The 23690-nt window shown below is 43.7% G+C and overlaps 1 protein-coding gene across 2 annotated transcripts in view; it reads right to left on the bottom strand.

Annotated features, from left to right (window-relative positions):
- TENM4 (teneurin transmembrane protein 4) overlaps nt 1-23690 on the bottom strand; it is a 768234-nt gene that overhangs the window by 477996 nt on the left and 266548 nt on the right. The window contains exon 3 of one of the 2 annotated variants that reach the window (XM_034759079.1): nt 6863-7057. The exons of the other annotated variant lie outside the window; for it this stretch is intronic. The gene's annotated coding sequence lies outside the window, so the exon portion shown is untranslated. The remainder of the gene's footprint in view (nt 1-6862; nt 7058-23690) is intronic. 2 annotated transcript variants of the gene reach the window in all.

The raw sequence follows: 23690 nt of genomic DNA, 5'->3' as shown, positions 1-23690 counted from the left end.
CTGGGGCTAGCTGGCTCAGTCCACTGTCCACAGCTGGGCTGCAGCAGAATCACCCGATTGGCCGGCCTATGTTCCCAGGAAAGACAGGCTCTTCAGGAAGAATTTAGATGCTTCAGGGTGACAGACTGTACTATGAGGGGTTTAAGGGGAGTATCAGCACAGTGGGGTAACATTAAAAAAGCTCTACTATGTTTGTTTAAGGATATAGAGCAGGGTAAGAAAGCGTAGTGGCATGAACGTAGGATGGATGTAGCAGGTGGTACAGACTCAGCTGGTGAGACTGTTTCACCATCTAGCGGAAGAGGAAGATCGCTGGTTGCTCCACACTTATTCCCACAGCTGTGACTGCTCCTTTGCCAGCCTGGCTTCTGCCCTGCTCGGTTTCTGACTCCTGATTCTGGGCTCTGGCTCTGACTCATGGCTCTGTTTCTGGCCGCTGACTCCTACTCTGTCCACTAGACCGGACTGCCATGGCTCCGACCACTAGACATGACCACCCACATCCTGGTCTGTGATAGGGTAGGCCTTAAACAACACACAGCACCCCGGAGACAGAAGTGTGATTGGCTTTACTTTCCTAAAGGACTGGGGGATTAACCGTCTAAAGTTTCGGAAACACTAAATTCAGCCAACATTTTCAGTTTTGAAAACCAAGTCCACGTTCAGGCACTGAATAAAGAAACCTACATTTTGGCTAGCACATGAAGATTCTAGAATGGAAGGAGCTCGGGAGGTTCATGGTCTCAATAAACCATTTATTGGTCCTTTTTCTTTAAAAAAAAATTCAACTCCTGATAGTTGCTGCTGCCAAGCCTATTCTGAAAAGCTGGAACTCCAGCGGTACTCTTGGCAACTGGCCCAATATAATCAAAGCTGTGAGAGACTCGGTGGCTTTCTTCTGTTCTGATCCACATGGGTTGCCACTTTGCCCAGCCACAGAATTCGATTTGAGCACTGAGATCAAGGGAACCCAGAATCCCAAAGCAAAACTCAGTGGAATCTACCAATCTCACATGATTTTGATACAAAAATTCACACACAAGCCTCAGGTGTGCTCAGAAAAGTCTGCTTTTGGGCAGGCACAGAACTGTACACTCTCAGATTCACACCGGGCCGCCAGGCCCACTCAGAGCCTTACTCTATTTGTGACAACCACTGCAAACCGAACCCTGAGGGGTGACCAACTCTATTGTTCAGTTTATCTGACTTCGATCCCAGAATCTTTGGAGATTTGCCGAGCGCTATTCAGAGCGCTGCTTGCCGTATTTTCTTGGATCATGACAATGTAGCCATGCAAGAACCATCTGGATTTTATATCCAATGTCTGTTCCTATCCTGGAGCAAAAGCCATGTTGTGGATATGCCTAACCATGTCCTTTTCAGCATTTGTTAAGGACAGCCAGAGGTTCCATTGACAGAGAATCCTGCTCATTTTGTTTGCTTTGTCATTTCACATCCCTCTTTCCAAAAGTCTGTATGATGCATCTCATTCAATAACCCAACATGACATAGCCCGGCCCAGCTTTTTAATTTCCTACATATTGACAGTGCAAGCATTTGTAACACTCTTGAATCTTAGAAATATCTGTAAAAGGGGGAGATTTGCTAGATAGAGGGCCAGATTCATTGGAGCTAGTTCCCTACCCTACTTCAGCTTTTCTGCCAAGGAAAGCCAGGTTTAACTTGTGTGATAAGCAAAAGCCCTGCCATAAGATACCGCTGAGGTGATGCACTGAATCGGCCAGCGATGCGCACTTCTTCAGCAGCACCGGCCCTCTATTACACTCCAGTGGAGGGCAGGCTGCAGCTGCTTTGTGCTAACCAACCTCCTCTGTATATTGGCTTTCCATTGCCAGGACCCTGTGCTAAGGTACAACAAAACCCTGGCTCTGAATTCTGATCCAAACCTGATCTTTGTGACTTCCTTCTACACCAAACCAAATCAAAGCCCCAGAATGTCCTGAGAACTTAAATATAAACTCTAACTTGGTGGCTTGGACTCCTCTCTATATAAAGGAGGGCTTATTCAAATCTCTCAATGGCACAAATAAAGTCAACAGAGCTACCTTAGTTTAAAACTGATGTAAGTGAACTCATTATCAGCCCCAAAGGATCCTAACTGAGTTTGGAAAATCAAAGAGTATCCATGTACACTTGTGCACACCTGCGGGTGTGAAATGCTGTTATTCTGATTTGGCAGCATTTTGCACAGGTATAAATGACAATATCACATGTAAGGCAGCAAAAAAACAGGGTTCCCATAGCCTTAGAGGAGAACAAAGCCATACACTCTTACCTACACAAAGAAACAATGATCTTGCTAGGTAGCACTGAAGAAAACTAAAAACAGAACGTAGTTGGATAAGACAAGCCAAATGAAGAGTTGTGATTGTTTCTTTTTTACACACTCTCACATGACTGCATGGGAGATCCAAACAATGTTAACTATAAATAGAGCAGTCAGGAAAAGAGGAAATAACCTACATCATTCATGAATATAAGTCTCAGACATTCCACTGGAGCAGAACTCAAACACTGGCTTACATCACAGTAGAGAGTGATCAAAAACAGTGGGCTTCCCTCAAGGCTTTAATATGAAACAAAAATAGAAAGGAAATCCACTCTACCTCTGTTACTAGATGTATGGCATAAATGAAAATTAGTGTAAACAGACTAGAGATAACTAAATATTAAAGGCATGCAATTTATATAGCTAGGAGGAAAACCGTAATTGTTTAAAACACTAGAGAGATAAAACTCCATGCTGTATTGTCTTACTCTTTAGAAAATGCAGAATGGAATGGGTAGAAAAGTTAAGACAGCAGACAGTGATCCCCATTATGAACGTCATCATTTACCAATCAATACAACAGGGCATACAGAGAGGCACTGCAGTCTGGTGGATGGGGACTGAACGCGGATCAATGGGTATGTCTACACTGCAGCTGAGCGCGAGCCTCCCAGTTCCGCCAGACAGACTTGCACTAGCCAGCCTCGAGACAGCACGCTAAAAAAAAAGCAGCATGGACACTGTGGCTCCAACAGGCTAGCTCCAGCTCACCTGACCCCGTGGGCTTGAATTCAGGTGACTAGCCAGAGTCTCTGATGGAGCAGCAAGGGCCACATAGCTATTTTTAGCGTGCCAGCTGGAGCCTCGCTAGTGTGAGCTACCCAGCTGCAGTGGAGCCATATCTTAAAAGATCTGAGTTCTGTTCCTGACAGTGCCGCTCACGTTGTGTGTGATCTTGGGCGCCTCTCTTCCCCGTCCCATCCCTTCTCTATATAGTTGGTAGGTTCTTCAGAACTGGGACTGTCTCATCTTATTCTGGGTTTTTACAGCACGATGGGGCCTGTAGGCACTACTGAAATACAAACAATGATAATAATTGTGCTATTTATTTCTAAGCAGAACTTTCCATTGGCTTCAATGGGAAATCTGGCCTAAAAACGGAGCATAACTTATATCAGGGTTAAATTTATCCAGCAGGGAGGTCACCATTCTTGCCATTTCCTAATAGCAGTAACTGCTGGTTCCTGTTGTAATTATGGGGACGTTTAGGTAGCACGGTGCGTTAGCTGTTGGCAAATAGAGGGTTTCTTAAAGGCAACCCCTGGACATGACTTGTCCAGGGTCATATAGCAAGTCAGTGGCAGAGTGTAACAGGTCACTGATCTAGGAGAACATAACTGATCAGCGGCAATGCTTCTTAAGGTACAGAGAGTCAGGGGAAGTACCTGCATTTTGCTTTCTGCACCAGCTTGGCAGAAGGAGAAATCTGGCCTCTCAATGAAGTCAATGTCAAAACTCGCACTGAATACAGTGGGGCAGGATAGGGCTCTATGGTGTGATTCCCTTTGACTACATATAAATCCTTAAGCTGGGTGTTATGTTATTTACAACAGGATGTGGCCAACCTAATGGCATTTACTCAGTGTTATCACCTCAGTGTGGAGAAATTAGTCTCTTCTCCTGCCTCTGTGAATTCCTGTGAGAGCTCGTTACAGCCTCTCATTGAATAGGCTCATCTCGCTGGTTATAAATGTTAGAATTTACCACAGCAAGAGAGATCCGGGGCAGCAGCACAATTTGTCAGCTAAGGGGGATGTGGATTTGATGAAACTAGGACCTTGTTTTCTAATAATCAGCAATAATAATCAAAATACGGGGCCGGATCCCAAGGCTCTCCCCCTTCGTTTCCACTCAGACCTCTATTAAAGTCGTTGGGAGTTTGCTTGAGTAAATGGACAAAAACGGAGGGAAGGTGTCATGATTAGGCCTAAAAATATCCTTTTACATAGCATTTTTTTAATCCTAAACCAAGAAGGTTGGATACGGACTCTGTGTCATTATCCCAGTGGCACATATGGGGAAAGAGAGGCGCAGAGAAGGTAAGTGACTTATCCTAGGTCACACAGAGTCAGAGACAAAACCCACTTCCTCCTGACTGCCAACACTCTGCATAATCTACTAGACCATTTCACCCACACCTGCATTCATTTTTTTTAATATTAAGATAACAAACCAGTACAACTCAGCAAGTAGAACCCGGCTCTTCAAAAAAACAGAAGACAAACTCAATGGTATGCATCTAATTTAAATATATTGGTAACTCTAATTTATGTGGAGTACTGGTGGCACCTTAGAGACTAACAAATTTATTTGAGCATAAGCTTTCGTGGGCTAAAACCCACTTCATCGAATGCATGCAGTGGAAAATACAGTAGGAAGAGATATATATACACACAGAGAACATGAAAAAATGGGTGTTGCCATACCCACTATAACGAGAGTGATCAGTTAAGGTGAGCTCTCTAGAGACTTTTTAAGCTCCAAGACTGTGGGCTACCTGGAAATGTACAATATGATAGGGCAAATCGTCCAATTGAAAAATATCTTGGCTTTTCTTGTTTTTTGTTTATTTGCTTTCATCTATTATTGATATTTACATACTACCCTCGTTTCACTTTTTAAGGACAGATAAAGAAAAGGTCCCTGACCCTTGGAGGGTATGTTCTACATTTTGACAAACTCAGTACAGATCGTTTCAGTTGGGCAACAGGAGCAAATAGCATCAGACAGCAGGGGAGGCAAAGCAGAAGGAGTGGGTTTTAAGGAGGAATTTGAAGGACAGAGAAGCCTGCAGGAACTTTGAAGGTGAAGATAAGGTGGCTAAATCTGATCAGGAAGTGGACCAATTGTTCTACCGATGAGAAGTAATTCAAAATATTTTTTTTAAAAATCAGACACTATTTGTGTGAAACCAACTCCTACAAAGCCATGGGATGGGTAGGGGAGACAGATGGGGAGGATCGGATGGAATAACAGGCCTGACAAAATCTGGTTTACTCAAGCTTTTGAAAACTCTAATAGTTACCCAAATAAAATCTAAAAATCTCTGGTAACCAAAGTGGTAACTGACATGCACTATAGTAGAGTCCCACCCCCCTCACAATGCCCTAGCCCCTAATTTGGCACTGGTGTAGCAGATGCAATTGCCACTGAAGTCAGTGAGAATTCTCTCTACATGAATTCTTGAATTCTCTGTCCTCTTGTGTAATTTTCCAGCAATTTTCCATGACACACAAACTGGAATCATATGATTTTGCACCTCTGCAGCTGCAATTAAAGCACCGACCCCATTTTCAGACCTGTGCTGAAAACATCTGACAACAATGACAAAGGGGCTATCCTAGAAATCACTATGTAACCTGAAGAAATTCCTCCTCTTTAAAAATATAAAATATCATAAATAAACCACCAGGATGTAAATTTCAGTTCTGGTCACACCACAAGAGGCAACGGACTCTCTTGGCTCATCTAAAATCCTATTGAGATCCTGCTCAGCCCACTCCCAAAATTTCTGTCTTGAATGCCAAATGTGCATATCGCCCCTGCAATATTCAAGGCAATACTGTGCAGTCTTTGGATGAAGGCTCATAAAAGCTGTATCTAGCTTCAGTAACTGCTCCATTTCCCTGCCCCTCCCTGGTTCCAAGCTCTGGCTTAGCACTGAGGATGGCGATCTAGATCCCATCAGTTCCAAGCTGGTGAGCTGAAGGAAGCAGAATTAGGAATTCTGACCTACTCATTTATATTTTCTGCATCTTCAGTGCTTCAGCTAAATAAATGGCCCACCCTCGATGCTAGGAAACAGGAGGGTGTGACCAAAAATAAAGTCCAGTTTAAGGTTATACATTTTTATATTGCTTTTTAAATTGGGTTTGTTTTATTAGCCTGATTCAGGGGACAACGGTAGTCATTTGGGCAGGGACTATTGGAAGCTGGAGTACATCACTTCACTGAAGGGGAGGCAGATCCGTCACCAAGTTCAACTGCACACAGAAAAAATTACTTCTTCAGGTCCATTGATTTCTGTTTCAGTGTCCTCTCTCTCAACTAATCAGATCCTACTATGATCATCCTGGGTTTAACACACCACAATGGAAATACTCTAAGAGCTAGAATCACATGTAAATCCACAACTCAGAAATCTACAGCTTTTGATTATTTTTCTCTTCCCATTTTTGATCAAAAATATTGAACACGTGGCATAGAAAAGTAGCCAGATTCCATATCTCAATATCTATTTTAATTCTTCATTTTATCGTGACTTCAACTTGCCTTACCTTCTTTATCATTAAGTAGAGACAAAGAGTCAATATCCAGTACACATATCCCAATCTACCACAAACAAAATACCCCTTCATCCCATCCACATTGGGGGAAGCCTGGGAAAACTGACATTGCGGTGTGCTCTGCTGAGCTAGGGGGTGAAGTGACCTCTTGAGCAGATGACTTTTCACGGGAAACTAGGCGGTAGTAGGAATAAATAAAACAATATGGTTTAGAAATTAGGCTTACCTCATATGACGTTTCACAGAGGTTTGGTGAAGCACCCTCCCTACAACCAGTGTAGCACAACAAGGGAATGGTAGCTCTGCAACTGCGATGATAAATAATAGTCTGCCTTCTTTTTCACTGCAATGCTTTTAGTCACCCACATTTATAACATGCCATTTCCTGAAGTATGCATGTTTACTGGCTCCCTGGAAAAGACTGATAAGGACAATGATTAGTAGTGGCCTAGGTTCCAAGTGGCTTGCCCTCTCACTTGCTTTCCCGAGGAACTCTGGTTTGCATTTGCAAGCTCAGTTAGAGCACAGAGCCGTGCCTTGCTTAACAGTTCATTTTCTAAGTGCTCCTTCAGCAACTTGGCAGCAGACTTGAATGGAATGCAAAGTCATGCTCTTGTGTGCTGCCCTTCGGCTTCAGACTTCATTATTTACTTTACACTCTTCTACCTGAATGCATCAGAAAGAGCTTTTTTTAAAGACTCTTCCCTCCCCCCTCCCCCACCCCCTTTTAGCAGGAGCCTGCTGTGTTTCAGTGTTACTCTAATTTAAACTGCAGGAAGGCCTACTCAATGGTATTGCCAGGTGCTGGCTGGAAGGGTCTTCTCATTTCAGAGTTCTGAGACGCGCTGAAAGAAAACTCCAAATCTTTGTGTTCCCCCACTTTCCAATGCTTTTCCCCTCCCCCTTTTCACCACTGCAGTCCTTTAATTGCAGACCAGGCTTCGCTCAAGCTTCTTCTGAAGGCTTTTTAACCAATTTTAGACTTGCTTTCAGTTAGGGCGGCTGAATGGGTGCCCCCGCATCATATACAAAAGATCATACAACTCTGCAAAATGGTCAACATAATGAAGGCAAGAAAAGGCTTTGTTGTGCTTTAAAAGCTTTGCTGCAAAACTGCAAGCACAACCAGTTCCTTATCATTTTGTCAGGTTAAGAAATAGTCCAAGCAACCATTCCATTTGTGGCTAATGAGGAAAAGGGGATATACTGCTCCGGAATCAGGCTCGTATGACTTGGGTCTAGAGAGAAGTTGTGGCGTTTTCTACCAAAAGCAATCAACAGAAAACCCACGCAAGCTTAGGTCAGAGCTGCCACACTTTGTAAAGCTGGCCTAAGAGCTCTAACAAAAAGTGTGGTGGTATCACACTCCATTGACAATGCCATCACATCAGCAGCAAGGCCCAGAAACAACCTCGTCAGATGGTCATTTGTCACGAACAAATTTGGAGCAATCTACCATACCAATTTACAGCCGTGGCTACACAGTAGCTATTCCCATGAGACAACAACTGTTTACATTTTGTACACATAATTGCGTCTGGTTCAGTAACATTTTTCACTGGTGTGGCTGCCAAAATTATTAAACTATTAGTACAGGCTGAACTAGCGCCAAGCAAAATATATGCCAGTAAAAATGGTCTTATCTGTCTAAGTGCCAATAGGGTTTTTCAGTGTATGCATTTTAAAGAGATTTTACCCAAACTCTTCTTTGTATATAATCATTTTTAACAAAGCCATAACTTGAATTTAATGTAGTGTATTAGACAATACCAGATAGGATAATACAGTCCAGATTTTCAAACTCACTTCTGCAACTGTCCTTTCTGTACATGTGCAATAAGCAGCAGAGTTTCTGCATGCAAATCCCACCTTGGAAATGCATACTAGGACCAAGAAGTGCACAAATTGGGTTAGTACAAATGTGCTTGCATACAGGTTTGAACATCTGAGTCTGTATTCTTTCCCTGGATTGGCTGCAGTAAGATGGTCATCAGAAAGGGATGGGATCTAGTTACTAGAAGTTAGAATTTCGTGGTTCTATTTCCAGGTCTGTCACTGACTCAATGGACTATTTTAGGCAATCCACTTAGTTCTCCATCTGTGAAACAAGGATGATGTGTGGTTTAAAAGAGTTTCTCTGTAAAGCTCTGTGAAAACTTTGAGCAAGAAGTGGTGGATAAGTGGCAACTATTGATCACCAAGGGATGAGCGTGCTGCCACCACAAAATTCTCGGCTCTTGCTTTCACGGAGCCTGATAATGCAAGACCCTGAATGCTCTCAACACCCAATGACTTAAACAGGTGAGACAGGTTAGTAATTTACAGCATCAGGCCACTGAGCAATGAGCAGGATTGTAACTCTGCCCTGTGTCTCCTGCATAGCAAAGCAGAACAAAGCTGTAAACCTAGCTCCCGAATTTCATTTGACTTAAAAACTATTTATTTATTTTGAAGATATGTAACTCAAGAAAATGTGAAATGGGGAGCCTATGAATCTGACACAATGATACTAATGAACCCTAAATCAAACAACAGATATACGAGCTCAATGGTGTAAAATACTGAGCACCCCGTGGGATCTGCTGAATTCCTCTATTCCCCAATGACTTTGATGAGACTTAAGAGCACTCAACAAACTCTCAAGAGTTGCTCAATATCTTGAAACATCAGGCACTATTTGATTAAGGCGATAAAACTGAAACTCTGCAATATGTTCAAAAATCCCATGTATCCTGACCACACTTTAGCTTGGGACACGCATACAGCTCCCAGTGACTAAAAACCCAGGTTTGATTTCCCATTGACTTTCCTGGGAGCATCCGAGGTTAGGATCACATCCCAAGTTTGCAGATGGGTCTGTCTTTTTTCTTTCTTTTGTTTAGTGTCATTTTAATCATCTTCCAAGAAGGGTTGGCAAAGTTCTCCCTGGGTTTGAACTACTGTATATCTTTCAGTATGTATCAATATGTTTCTCTTTAAGAATGTTATCTCAGTGATGACTTTATCACTTCAGTGTTTGGGGGAAAGGGACCTTTATCTTTCTAATGCCCTTAAATTGTGTAACTTGCTATGATTAATGCCCGCGTTATCCACAGTTTACATACAGCTTTTGAATCAGTCAGCATGCAACACTCATTAAGAAACTTCCACGTTAATTTTAAATGATTTTCCATCACATTAATCAGAGGGTTACATTCCTAAGGCACTAGCTATGCTACTCCATGGTATCTGTAGTACTAGTATAAGAGTGTGGTTAGTACTGTGGACTGGAAATCGAATTCTAGGGTTACATTCTTAAGAAATGGCACTAAATTATTTTGTAACCTTGGGCAAGTCACTTAACTTCTTCATGCCTCATGTCAGCCATCTATAAAATGGGTGGAGTTGTATTTATCTTCCTTGTGGTGCTAATTAGTAAAATGCTGACAAATCATAGGATGAAAGAAACATGCTATACACACAGCATGCAACACATGACTGTGGGAGTGTTGTCGTGCTAGGGATAATGAGCATCGTGGTCCCGATGGTGCATATGCCTTACTTCTTCGTCTGTTCTTGCTGACAGTGACAGCTGCCCTAGGAAAGAGTATGACCTCATATGTGTGAGGGGAGACAGACCCCCACATCCTCCCTCTCTCTCTTTCTCTCTTCTCATACACAGGCAATTGCTGACAAGTGGAAAGAATCTAGTTTAAGAACAAAACAATCATTTTTCAAATATTCAGTTTTAATGCCAGTCTAGGATAAAGCTTCTCACCTGCTAATGTGCGGCAGAGTTGCTAATCTCTGGTGCTACAGAGGCACCGAGAACAGATCCTTCAGTGACGCACAGCGGGATAAGGCACATACATGGTATAACAAACGCTGGTGCTATGAGTTGTAAACCCAGTCCTATCATAGCTAGAGTTATTCCCTTATTATTATTGTGAGTCACTATGGAGGCTTCTCTGTGTTGCCTCTTAATATTAGGCTGGGTCTTCAGGTTGAACTCAGCACCTTAGTAGGGCAACTGGACTAGAGATTTTGTTTTATTTTTAATGAAAACTACAAATCCAGCTTTTATGAGCAGCAAGAGAGAGGTGGAAAGTAATCACGATGGATGACTCCAATGAGCGGAGACTGGGCCCAGATATCTGTGTTGCTGATAAAGGAAATGGAATAAGATCCTGCCCCTCAGGTTCCAGAGCCTCTGATAATGAGTCACTTATTGGGGATGGGTGTGTGTATGTTTTTTGATTTTCCAGTCGAAGTTCTAAATAGCCGTTTGTTCTCGGCATCAACAACCTGCACAAACATTGTTGACTGTCTGTAAGGGAGTGCTTCCACCGGCTGCAATTTCCCTCCCAAATTCATTTGTTTGCACCACAGACTACTGATAAGTCTGCAAAATTAGAGAGGTGAAGTGGGTGAGGTAATATCTTTTATTGGACCAACTTCTGTTGGTGAGAGAGACCAGCTTTCAAGCCACGCACAGCTTCAAGCTCAAAATCTTCAAGCTCAAAACCTTTTTTTCAAGCTCAAAACCTTGCCTCTCTCACCAACAGAAATTGGTCCAATAAAAAGTACTACCTCACCCACCTGGTCTCTCTAATATCCTAGGACTGACACAGCACAACATCATAGCATATAAGTCTGCAAACTGCCACGTTCAGCTTCAAGCAGCACCTTAAAGGGACCTGAGATCTGTGGTACTCCCACAGCCTCTGTTGACTTCTGTTAGAACTGTGGGGACTGAGATCTCGTGAAAAATCAAGTTTTTGTGTTCTTGTGGTCAATGGAGAGGGGTAGGACCCAGGCGCTCTTGAGCGCTAGGCCTTACTCTGCTATTTACTCATGGCACAATTTTCAATCTTGGGGCCTACAGCTAAGCTCTGTAGGGGATTGAACAGGGGAACCTGCAGAGCTAAGAGAATGAGTATCTCTACAGCTTCAGGTAAAGAGCCAAGCTCTGCAGAGGGGCGATAACAGACTGACAACCTCTGCGTGTTGGGCACATGTAATATACACTGACCAATGGGTTACACTGTTATAGGCTTCTCAACAGCGATGTAGTTGCCTAGCTCTTGGCACCCAAACTGAAAATTAGCCAAATTTCTTTATCTCTAAAAAAAGAACAGGAGTACTTGTGGCACCTTAAAGACTAACAAATTTATTTGAGCATAAGCTTTCATGGGCTACAGCCCACTTCTTCTTCTCATCTCTGTTTCCCTCTCTGTAAAGTGGGCCTAATTCTGCTTTCCATCCTTTCAGGGGTACTGTTAACATGCTTTGGGATTCCAAGGCATACCAAAGTAACACTGTAGGGAACTTGGGCAGAACTATTAAAGGCAATAGGCAGTAAACATCTGGATTAGGACGCTAGGAAAGGAATGTGATACAGAAAATATCAATGAGCCTGAGACACTTCCATTTGTTCCATTTTCATACATTCATAGATTCCAAGGCTCGAAGGGACAATTGTGATCATCTACTCTGACCTCCTACATAACATAGGCCAGAGAACTTCCCCTAGAATAATTCCTACAGCATATCTTCTAGAAAACCATCCAGTATTGATTTAAAAAATTGTCAGTGATGAAAGGTTTGGATGAATTTAAGGGGATGGTGAAGCCAGAAGGCATTTTGAATGAGTCATAAAACCCAGGTCTTGACCATGTGGTTATTAAATTCCCAAGGAACATTTAACAAGAATAAGTATGTTTGGCTAACCCCTGGGCTTACTTATAACGCAGTTCATTAGATTCATGTACATTCTGCTCTATCTAAACTTTCAGTTGGATATGTTATTCTTCATTTAGTGTGGGTGGCCAAAGTAATAATACTCCGTATTCCACCCCAGGTGTGGTTACATTTTCAGTGCTGGATGCAGTGATGTGTGGACAGATACATATGAGCACATACACATCCAATCTGTATAGCACCTGGGGTCTGATGAAAGAATACAGATCTGGATGGATGTTTTTGGTTTCTAAAGTAAATGCTCTACAAAGCCAATTTTAGCTCAGAACAACATAAAAAAAATGGTGATGGGGCAAACCTCAAAAGATGCCAAGGTTCTGAGTTCAGACAAGCGCCCCAAAGTCCAGAAGCCCACATCCAAACCTTGTCCAGGCTAACCCAGTCTGGAAAAACTGATTTGAAAATGTCATGGGAACAAGTTCTTGTCGTATAGTTATGGTACTGAGTCTGAACAGACATCAATCAGCTGAGAGCAAGGTTGGTCTTGCAGCTAAGGCATCAGACAGGGGGTTTGTGAATTTAATTCCTGGCTTTGCCATCCCTGTGTGACACTGGACAAATCACTTTGGCCAAGAACCTCAAAGGTATTTAGGCATCTATCTCCTATTGCTCTGTTGAGAATCTAGGCCTTAATTTCTTTGTGCCTATTTTCCCCATCTCTAAATTAGAGATAATTTCTCCCATTCTCTGTATGGCCTGTCTATTTAGTCTATAAAATCTGTGGGACAAGTAGTGTCTTTCACAATGTGCATGTACAGCGCTGAGCATAATAGGGTCCTGATCTGAACTGGTGCCACTGTAATAAAAATACTAAATAGTTATACAGTCAAAGCTGAGTTATCCAGCACTTTATCAACCAGAAAGCTCTATAAACTGGCATTTCTGATCTTCATTGAAAGTCCGGTTTCTGGTCCGATTGGCGCGAGGCCGGCAGGCTCCCTGCCTGACTCTGCGTAGCTCCCTGGAAGGAGCGACATGTCTCTGCTGCTCCTAGGTGGAGGAACGGCCACAAGGGGTTTGGGGTGCAGGAGCGGGTGCGGGGCACAGGCTCTGGGAGGGAATTTGGGTGCGGGAGGGGGCTCGGGGCATGGGGTTGGGGTGCGGGAGGGGTTTTGGGGTGCTGGATCCGGTTGGCGCTCACCTCAGGCGGCTCCCCACGAGTGGCAACAAGTCCCTGCTGTTCCTAGGCAGAGGCTCAGCTAGGCGAGTCTGTGTGCTGTCATCGTCCTGCTCCGAGCACTGGCTCCGCAGCTCCCATTGGCCGGGAACCACAGCTAATGGGAGCTGCAGGGGCGATGCCTGTGGGTGGAGGCAGCAAGCAGCAGAGACATGTCTTGGCCTGCAGGGAGCTGCCCAAGGTGAGCGTTGCCCGGATCCAGCACCTCGCATCCCCTCCCGAACCCCACCCCCCTACCCCAAGCCCCCTCCCACAACCAAGCTCCCTCCCAGAGCCCGTGCCCTGCACCCCCCCGTACCCCAACCCCCATCCCCCCTCCCGCACCCAAACTCCCTTCCTCTTTGTTAACCGGAATTTCTGACTTCCTAGCATCCCCTATTTCCCCCACCACGCTGGATAACACAGCTTTTACTGTAGTGACCTGCGATACCTCCAAGAGAAACACTGTGGTGCTTCTGCTTCTGGTCCCTGGAAGCAAAGAAGCAGCGGGAGGGGAAGCTAACCAAACATTTTCTGATCTCTACAAAGATTTCGTTTAAGTTTTCAACCAAAGTTTCGGAGGGCTATTTTCTTCAACCAGTTTCCATACCTTACAAAACTGCCTCAAAAATCTCTCTTCTCCTCTCTCTGCCATGGACCATAGCCAGATATGACAACACTGGTTCCCACACCACATGTTTAATTGAAAACAGGAGTTTATCAGTGAAATGCTGACACAGCCTTGACTATAGGGATGCGAATGAGTAAGTATAATTACTGAAGGGTTCTTTTTCTTATCAAGGAATCTCCACTACAGCTCCCACTGACGAATCTAGGATTCAGGGCAAGACCCATTAAGCATCCAAGCAAATGTTTACATGAGGGTGGAGAAGGGGGTGCACTCCTTTTAAGCTGATCAGTACATTTCAGTCTGTAAAATATGTTGGGGCTGAACAGTACCATTTCCACTGTGTGTCTCTTTCAACAGCACCAAACCACAGGCCATGAAGAGAAAGAACATCTGACTTGGAATACATTGCAGGGTTCACACCAAATCAATCTGAGCCATGAACCCAAGTCAGTGGCAAAAGACCACCTGTTAGATGGAGATTGATTCATGCCAGCATATCTATAGTAGATACATTGATAACCAGCTCATGTAGTAAGTCTAGGAATCCCATCTCGAGAAAAGAAAACATTTGGATTATCGATCAGAGCCTAATTTGTCAAGTTGGCAACTGTCCATTGGAAATGTTTAACAGGGTGGAGCAGCCAACTGCGAGATTTGCTCAAGGTAGCCTTGATTCCAACCAGAGCAGTGTTTGTATCTCAGGGGATTGAAGAGGGCTCCTTGTGTGATGACCTGCCTACAACAAAGGCCACATTAGTTGAAGAGAAAGGAGGTGGTGGGGGAGAGGCGAGAGGCTGGATTACCTTTTGTTACATGTGACAGCTGAAAAAGTCCTAGTGAATAATTACCCTCAAAACCAACAAACAGGGAGAAAGAAAAAAAATTCAAAGAAAAAAAAAACACCTTGATCCCTTTAAAATAAATAAAATAAATAGAGAGAAGAAACCCAGGGGGAAAGAGAGAAGTTAATTTGGCTTTCCTTTCTGCTCTTCGGTGAGTGCACACATGTGGAAGTCTCCTGCTTTTGCTTCGTCCTTACATTTTCCAGGCTTAGCCCATTCAGCGGCAAATCCTATGCAAAATGCCGACAGAGAACCAGGGAGGCAGCCACAGCAAAAGGCACCCTCAACTGAAGGCCCCCATTGTTTTAGTCACAAAAGAGTGATTCCTGGTAAGCAGCAGTTGTCATCTGCTTTGCATATTCTTTATTTCTCTCTTAATTGGCATTATGCTGGAAACTTATCTGGAAAGCCATGGGAACTAAAAGGCAGGCTCCCCCCGTTGAACAAGCAGAGCCCAATTAAAGCACAATTACCTCCCTTTTGCCTTTAGTAGCCTTGTCTGACAGAAAGGCACAGAAAGGAGAAGTGTTATTAGTCTAGAGGGCCCCACTACCTTTTCTTATGAAAATTCGTGTAAAGCACATAAAGAAGATGAAGGCAATACAAGTGGCCCAGCCTTTGGTGAGCTAAAGTGGATTGTTTTTTAAATGTGTGACCTGGCTCTCCAGACGACACTCCAAATATGTCTCCTCTCGCTAGGAGTAACTGACCTGAGCCTCAAACCCAGGCTGAGAAAATAATGGGAGGACCTGAGGCAGGCAGGGATGAAGAGGGAAAAAGACTGACGTGTCTGTAACCAGAAAAGTTCAGTCTACCTCAAGAAACTGCAGATCAGATGAGACAATTCTCCTAAGGTTCCCACGGTGCCTAGACATTACAGTGACAGGGCATGAAAACTTCCTAAGGGTCCAGGACAAGATTTTGAAGACCTGGTGCTCAGAGTTTGCCTCTTAAATCCATATTTTGGCAGCGAAATCTACATGTCCCGATTTTCAAAGGGGTGGAGCAGCCGCAGCTGCCACTAATAGAACTGGGATTTGTGGGTGTTTGGCACTTCTGAAAATCAGCCTGTCTGTTAAAGGTGTCTAAACATGGCTCAAATCTTTGAACTGTCCTTTCTCAGGGAAGATTCTCAGTGAGGTCATTTAGGGCGCAGTTTTGAGTCCTGCTAAGTGCCTGTGTTAGGGCTGTAAAGAGGGATAAAGAGACCCACGAAAGTGAGTGGAAGGCTGCCCGCATTGCCAGAGACTTTGTGGGTGGGAAAGTAGCTGTCATCCGGCTAGCTGTCCCCCGCCCATGCAGATGGATGGAACCTTTGCTCAGCCTCTCCCCAAATCTGCTGGCCTACACACCAGAGCTGCACTAGGGCAGGAAACAAGCTATACCAGCAAATAGGCTTGGGTAGATTACACCCTCCCCTCCCCAGAGCCAGGGGGAATCAGGAACCCAACCAGAACTCTGAGGGTCACAATCCGTTTTCTGCTCTGCCACTTGCCCCTTAGGGAGTTTTGTTGCAGTAAGGGCCGAGAACTACCTAAGGTCTTCAGGATTTGACCCATAGTCACAGAGAGAGCAGGATCTTTAAACTCCCATCTTCTTACCAGAATCTATCACAAAAATCATACAGGTGCCTGACGACCACCAGACTCACCCTAACACTAGCTCTTTTAAATGACTGTATCTCAGAGTAGCTCTCACAGCTACTGTTTCTCAGCTATTCCTAGTACCTCCTCCCTTTCTCAACTACTACACTGTCGTAGCATGTTTCTGCTGAGCTAGTACTTGACCACCTAGCCCTGGCTTCCCGTTATGTCTAAGTCAAAGTGGACCTTCTACACCCAAGGATAGTTCCTATTAGGTCAGAGGTCACATTATTTCAGTTGAGTTTTTTTAAAAGATAACTTTACTGTGTGTCTTACAGACTCTGTCTCCAGTTATGCAGACAGAGAGCTAATACAGACTTCAAAGAGAGATCTACATACCTCCCGCATCAGACGGTAGGGAGACAGCCCAAAGTTAGCAAACATTTGCTCTACCGCTCATCATTGCTCATCAGCAGCCCCCAAGACTGTGCATGTGGCAGGAAGCACTTATGAATCTTATCATTTCAACAAGTCCAGTAATCACAAAGCAATATCTGTCCCACCTAAATCCTCTATTGTCTTCTCCCAGGAGGTAATCGCAGGCATTGAAAAATGGGTGAGAAAACAAACCTTTCCTCTGTTCTTGGGCTATGCCATTGCTTCATCCTTATAAGCACAACTGAGCTGTATTTTAGTGAAGGAAAACCCAGCACATCCAGCCAGACTGCAGAATAGTCTCCTTATAAATTCCATATCCCCAGAAAATTGAAGGTGCACATCTGTAGCCCTGAACAGCAGTTCTGAATGTTAAAATTCTTAAGATATGCAATTATACACTCATTGCATGGGCCTTATTAATTCAGTTAGTTTCTAAATCAAGATACATAACAGCCAGTGGACGAGTTCTAAGATGCTCTTAACGCTTCAGCATCCCTGATGTGGATTCCATTTTGTCCCCCCTCCCATTCCTGTCAGGCTGGCTACTGTAACTGAAGAAAGTTGCTGTTGGGGCTTAACAATGATACTGTTGCACATTTAATCTCTGTTTCTGCCACCGCACAACAGTGGGTCACAGCTGAATGAGAGGCACAAGAGACTGTCATCTCTACAGTTGCCAGCTGGAATCCATCACAGATGCTGGCTGCCGCTGGAACAATAAAAGCCCCTGTGTGATGATGGGAATAAGCAGGATAATTGTCAATGGGGAAAACACCCCCACCCCCACCCCCACAAACTGGTTTATTCCCAAATGCTGGGAGCTCCCGATTGTGGGTTAAATGTGATGACACACCAGAAAATTGGTTAATCAAGGAGGTTCAAACAGGGAGGAGGAGTATGGAAATTATTTAAATGTATTTAAATGTGAAAACACACAATTTCATCTGTATACAGTTATAGCCTTGCCAACAGGTTAAAATTACAAGAGCTGCTTGCCAAGTAACTGGGGAAAATGAGCCGATTTCCCATTCCTCGTTGCAATGCTGAAACCCACGGGAAGACAGACTTCGGCATACACGGTGAGGTAGACAAACAGAAGGTCAGACTGGAGGATCTAACGGTCCTCTCTGGCCGTACACTCTATGAAATGTTAAAGTCAAGCATAGGGAATGGGTATTTGTTGAGGCTTTGCTTTAGTTGCTATATGCCTTTGACATTAGAAAATGTCAAGTCGTTAAAAGATAAAAATAAAGGTAAAATAAGTCTTGATACTTTATTTTCAAATGTCTATGGACAGTCTCTGACTAACCCCATGGCCTGGTATGTAAGGGAAGATCCAAAGAGTCCTTCCCCTCATTGTAGCCCCATCCTAAGTATAACTGCTGTACCTATACTCTAAGAGCAAGCACACCCCACCTGTATACCCAGAAACCCAATGAAGCAAAGCCCCACCTGGATCTCCTCTTGGGCTTCTGCAACTCTGCATTATCCAAACACGGGCCTGTGCATAATCAGTGCTCAATACGAGCCTTACGTACTAAGTAGCTGTGGCAATCAGCAGAATTTATCACCTCTGAGTATAAAGCTACTTCCAAGACTGCCAGCATTCTACTATCCTCAGTGAGACTGAAAGAAAAACAAACTTTCTAGCAAGTAGAAAAATCTCCTAAAAATCTAGCTTCACCTTTCACTGGTGCGATGAGAATGTGGTGCTTATTGCATTGTCACCTTGCACTGGTGGACAACTGCAAATGAAGATGTAAAAGTCTAGACTTACTCCAAAAGAATTTGAGTTCTGCCAATGGCAATTGTAGTCCTCACTCACACACTCACTCACTCAATACATTGCTAGGTTTCAGAGTAGCAGCCGTGTTAGTCTATATCCGCAAAAAGAACAGGAGTACTTGTGGCACGTTAGAGAGTCTCTAAGGTGCCACAAATACATTGCTAGTGATTCTTCTGGAAAACGAATTGTTCTAACTCAGGGGTTCTCAAACTTCTTTGCACGGGGCCCCCTTCTGACAACAAAAATTACTGCATGACCTGGGAGAGGGAGGACTGAAGCCTGAGCCCCACTGTCCTCGGTGGTGGGGCGTGGGCTTCAGCTGCAGCCCCGGGCTGTGGGGCCCCAGTTTGACTTTGGCCCCGGGCCCCAGAAAGACTAACACCAGCCCTGACGACTTTGGGGTCCTGACCCACAGTTTGAGAATTGCTTTATGGTGGTGGGCACACTTCACTTCAGTTCAGATCAGTACTTATCAAGCCTTGAGAATCTGTGGAAGGGGGCTGCAAATCTCACAGTGATGTCTGGCATATCCTGCTTCTAGCTGGGCTCCCTCATATTCCTTGGCTGTTTGGGGTCTGTCTGGAACTAGGAAGTGCTGAGATGTGAGATTATTATTAATTTCTTTAAAACCTAGCCAACTTTTTCTTTTTTTTAAGTTTGGGTTAAATTTGACTTCAGCATGGTTCTTTCTGTAGTTGAATCAGATTGTTCATCCCTACCAATTGGGCAAAAATATTAAAACAATGGATCTGGTTCTTCTCTGACACCAGGAGTGGTGGAGCCTTCCCCAAGTGGGGGGCCAGGGGCCCCTCACCCCAAATTGGCCTCACCCCTATCTCTCCTCTTTCCCCCGAGACCCTGCCCCCGGCAAGCCAGAAGCCGCAGCAGGGTGGGGGGCCCCGAGAGCAGCCCCTGGCCTGTGACCCCGCCCCCAGGGCTCCTAACCAGGCCAGGTGGAGGGTCCACGGCTCCCCACAGCTGCCCATAAGAACATAAGAACAGCCATATTGGGTCAGACCAAAGGTTCATCTAGCCCCATATCCTGTCTTCCAACAGTGGCTAGAGCCAGGTGTCCCAGAGGGAATGAACAGAACAGGTAATCATCAAGTGATCCATCCCTTGTTACCCATTCCCAGCTTCTGGCAAACAGAGGCTAGGGACACCCTCCCTGCCCATCCTGGCTAATAGCCATTGATGGACCTATCCTCCATGAATTTATCTAGTTCTTTTTTGAATCCTGTTATAGTCTTGGCCTTCACCACATCCTCTGGGAAAGAATTCCACAGGTTGACTGTGCATTGTGTGAAAAAATACTTCCTTTTATTTGTTTTAAACCTGCTGCCTATTAATTTCATTTGGTGACCCCTAGTTCTTTTGTTATGAGAAGGAGTAAAGAACATTTTCTTATTTACATTCTTCACACTAGTCATGATTTTTATAGACCAGTTTTAAAACAAGGTAAATCCACTGCATTCAGTAGTGTTATTCTCCATTTATACCAGTGCAAGTGCAATTCTCACTACGTCTGTTATCCTTAAATATAACATCCCTCTGGGCCTCAACCCAGTAAAGAATTTAAGCAGGTGAGTGGCTCCATCAACCTCAACGTGCAATTGACCTTAGCTGATTTAGGGTTAGCCTCCTGGTTCCAGCCTAGCAAAGCTTTTTTTTTTTTTTAAATCATCAGTTGATTTATTATTTGTTTGTATTGTTGTACCACCTAGGATTCTCATTCATGGACCACGACCCTATTGCGCTGGGCACTGTGCAAACACAGAACAGACAGTCCCTGACTCAAAAAGGTCACAATTTAAGTGCAGAACCAGATGCAACAGATGAATACAGACAAAGAGATGCGGGAGTATAAGGAAACAATAAGACAGTATTGGTCAGCAAGATAGGCTGTGGTCTCATTTAATCCTATGCTTAACTCTAAGCATGTGAGTAATCCCAATTAAATCATCAGAAGTACTCATGTGCTTAAATTTAAAAACGTGCTTAAGTGTTTTATTAGACTATGCCCAAGAAGACCCATCCAAAACCAGCTAGCGACAGATCCTTACCTTCATTAAGTTTGAGTATTAATCCTCTGCATTTACGATGAACACCTCAATTATCGCCCCAAATTGCTTTGCATTTCCAACTATGGTATTTTACCAAATGATGTTGAGTGAGGACATGCTCCTTAAACACACAGAAAGTCCATGTCCCCAACAGTCTTGTCTAGAACAGGGTCACATACATATAAAAAAAAAACTATCATTAATATTAAATCAAAAAAACCCAACCGCCTTTGTACTGAAACATTTTAGGCTCTCATTGGTCACCGATGCCCACCTGCCCCAAAGCATATTCCCTCCTCAAACACACCCAATCAGCCAACATCTAATTAGAGCTCTAATTAAATCAAGTTTAGCCTGTGACAGATAGAGCATTTGAAATGCTCCATCATGACCAGGATGTGTTTGCCTTGACACAGACAGGCAAAAGCAAAAAGGGATCAAAATCTTCCCTAGATGTATACACATAGCTCCCGCTGAGACCCATAATGAAGTCAGCGATCCACTCCAAGACTGCCTATTACAAGCCAGGACTTGCAGAGACCCTTTGGGGGTGGCACAAGGCACCAGGGGCTGTATTAGTCAACCAGAGGTAGAGAACAAGAAAGAACTACCTGGAGACATAAACAAACATTATCTTTGGCTGCGTTACAATGGAGTTCAGATTTGACTCTGCCCTGTGAGCATGCTATAATGCTAACAGGAGTTACACATGGGTATCCCATGGAAAACAGCTACACAGTACTGAATATGAGAGCAAGAAAGGGAATGGGGAAGGGGTACAACAGCTGTGTCTCTATCTATTTACAGTGTGCTCATCACCGCGGTATCTGGTGACCACTAGCCATCACTACAATGCACTGGATCCGCCAGCTTCACTTTCTAGTGTGGGCCACTGTCAGGTCTCTTAAAGGTACAGCTCACCAATAAAGATTTTTTGGCAAAAGCAAAGGATGGGAGAATGGAAAACGGAGTTATATTATCAGGTCTGTTACAGGCTTCACGTGTGACTTTGGGCACCTGTGCCGCAGTATCGCCATTTGTGAAATTGGGATAGTAATGTTTCCCTATTTCACCAAAGTGTTTATGAGGCTTAACTCATTAACATTCATCAAACACTCTGAGATCCTCAGAGGGAAAGTGATATGGAAGTGCAGTGTATTATTAAGCCTAATGGGAGGCAAGGTAAATGTTTCTCTGAAGTGAAGGTTCCACTTGGATACTGCCACTGCATTAACATGGAGTAACATATGCGGTTGAATGCGCAAAGTCTATTACCTACACTCTAAGATGAAGTTCTCTGTTTTTCCAAACATTGTAACCACTGGGTCTTTGCCCCAGCCTCACTGTCATGTCAGTTATTGCAGGGTGTGAAATCACATCCTTTCTTTGTCATAACAGGAGAGATAAAAACTTATATTAAAAGAGGCTTGCCACAAAGTGGTAAAAGAAAAACAAAATCTGATGTGTCCAGAAGATAGCACTGAAATTCACTTAGAAACCTGAACAGCAAGGAAGTGATTGACCGACAATGTACAAATGGATTTTTTTCTCTCCTTTCTTCCTTCTGGTTTTTATACTGTTTTATCAAATGATCAGTTACATCATTCCCATCATTTTGTCAATTTCTTCTAAGGGGATGGAAAGGAATATGGAGACTGATCTACTTGACAGAAGAAAAAAAAAAAAAAGGAGAGGCCTTAGTAGTCAAGGAGACAAGCTTATTTCAGGCTTCTCTAACTATCTTGAGCCAAACAGCAGGACTTATTGTGGAGAAATGAAGGCCAAGAGCTTCACAGAAAGAAGCATTATTAATTAATGCTTAACTAACACTGGCTGACATACTGACTATAATAAATAGAACATTTTTTATTAATATATCTTTAAATGTTGGATCAAGGCAAGGTGCCTGGGAAGAGAACAGAGTTTTCTATTATTGTTTATATTGCTGTAACGGCCGAAAGAGATCAGGACCCAAATGTGCTAGTGGCTGTACAAACCTATCCTATCCCAAAGAGCTTACAATGTAAAAAGACAATGACAAGTGGATGAGACAAACAAAGGTGGGAACCGCGTGGTGTGTGTGTGCGGGGGGGAAGATGGAGAACAAAAGTGATAAGGTGTAAAACATTCCTGGCCAGCCAGTAGCAGTTTCTAATTTCTTTTAGCCAGACAAAGGCGAATGCAGCTAAAAGAACTTACTTAAACCTAACACCAGTACCACAAAACCAAATAAATCTCGTTGCCACCAGATGAGAGCAAAATTCTCTTAAAACAGGTAGCTATAAACAGAATAAAGACTGGCTGCTTCCAAAGACAGTAAAATATTACTCGAGAAGGAAATCCATTCCAAAGATTGTGGCACGATATGTGGTGGAAAGGCTAAGACCAATGCCCGACACTTTCAAACATAAGTGCCTAACTTTAAGCAGCTAAATCCATATTTTGGAACCTTAATAAAAGTGGCCTGATTTTCAGAGGTGTACCACAACTCCCGCTGACATCCATAGGAGCGCCTCGAAAAAGCAGGCTACTTCCATTTAGTTCCTTAACCTTCGACACCCAAGTGTGAACATTTTGGCCAAAATGCACAATGGAATAGGGCGACCAGATAGCAACTGTGAAAAAACGGGACAGGGGGTGGGGGGTAATAGGCGCCTATATAAGAAAAAGTCCCCCAAAACGGGTCTGTCCCTTTAAAAATGGGCCATCTGGTCACCCCACAATGGAAGGAACTCTATTTACCCGAAGTCATTTTTCTTTTTACCACAGTTGTCCCTGGAGACAACTTCCATTCGTTTTACTGTTGCGGCAGGGTA

The sequence above is a fragment of the Trachemys scripta genome, chromosome 1, assembly GCF_013100865.1.
Source record: "Trachemys scripta elegans isolate TJP31775 chromosome 1, CAS_Tse_1.0, whole genome shotgun sequence".
NCBI lineage: Eukaryota > Metazoa > Chordata > Testudines > Emydidae > Trachemys > Trachemys scripta.
Note: the sequence above shows the minus strand (reverse complement) of the source record. Positions and strands in the feature narration are given on the sequence as shown.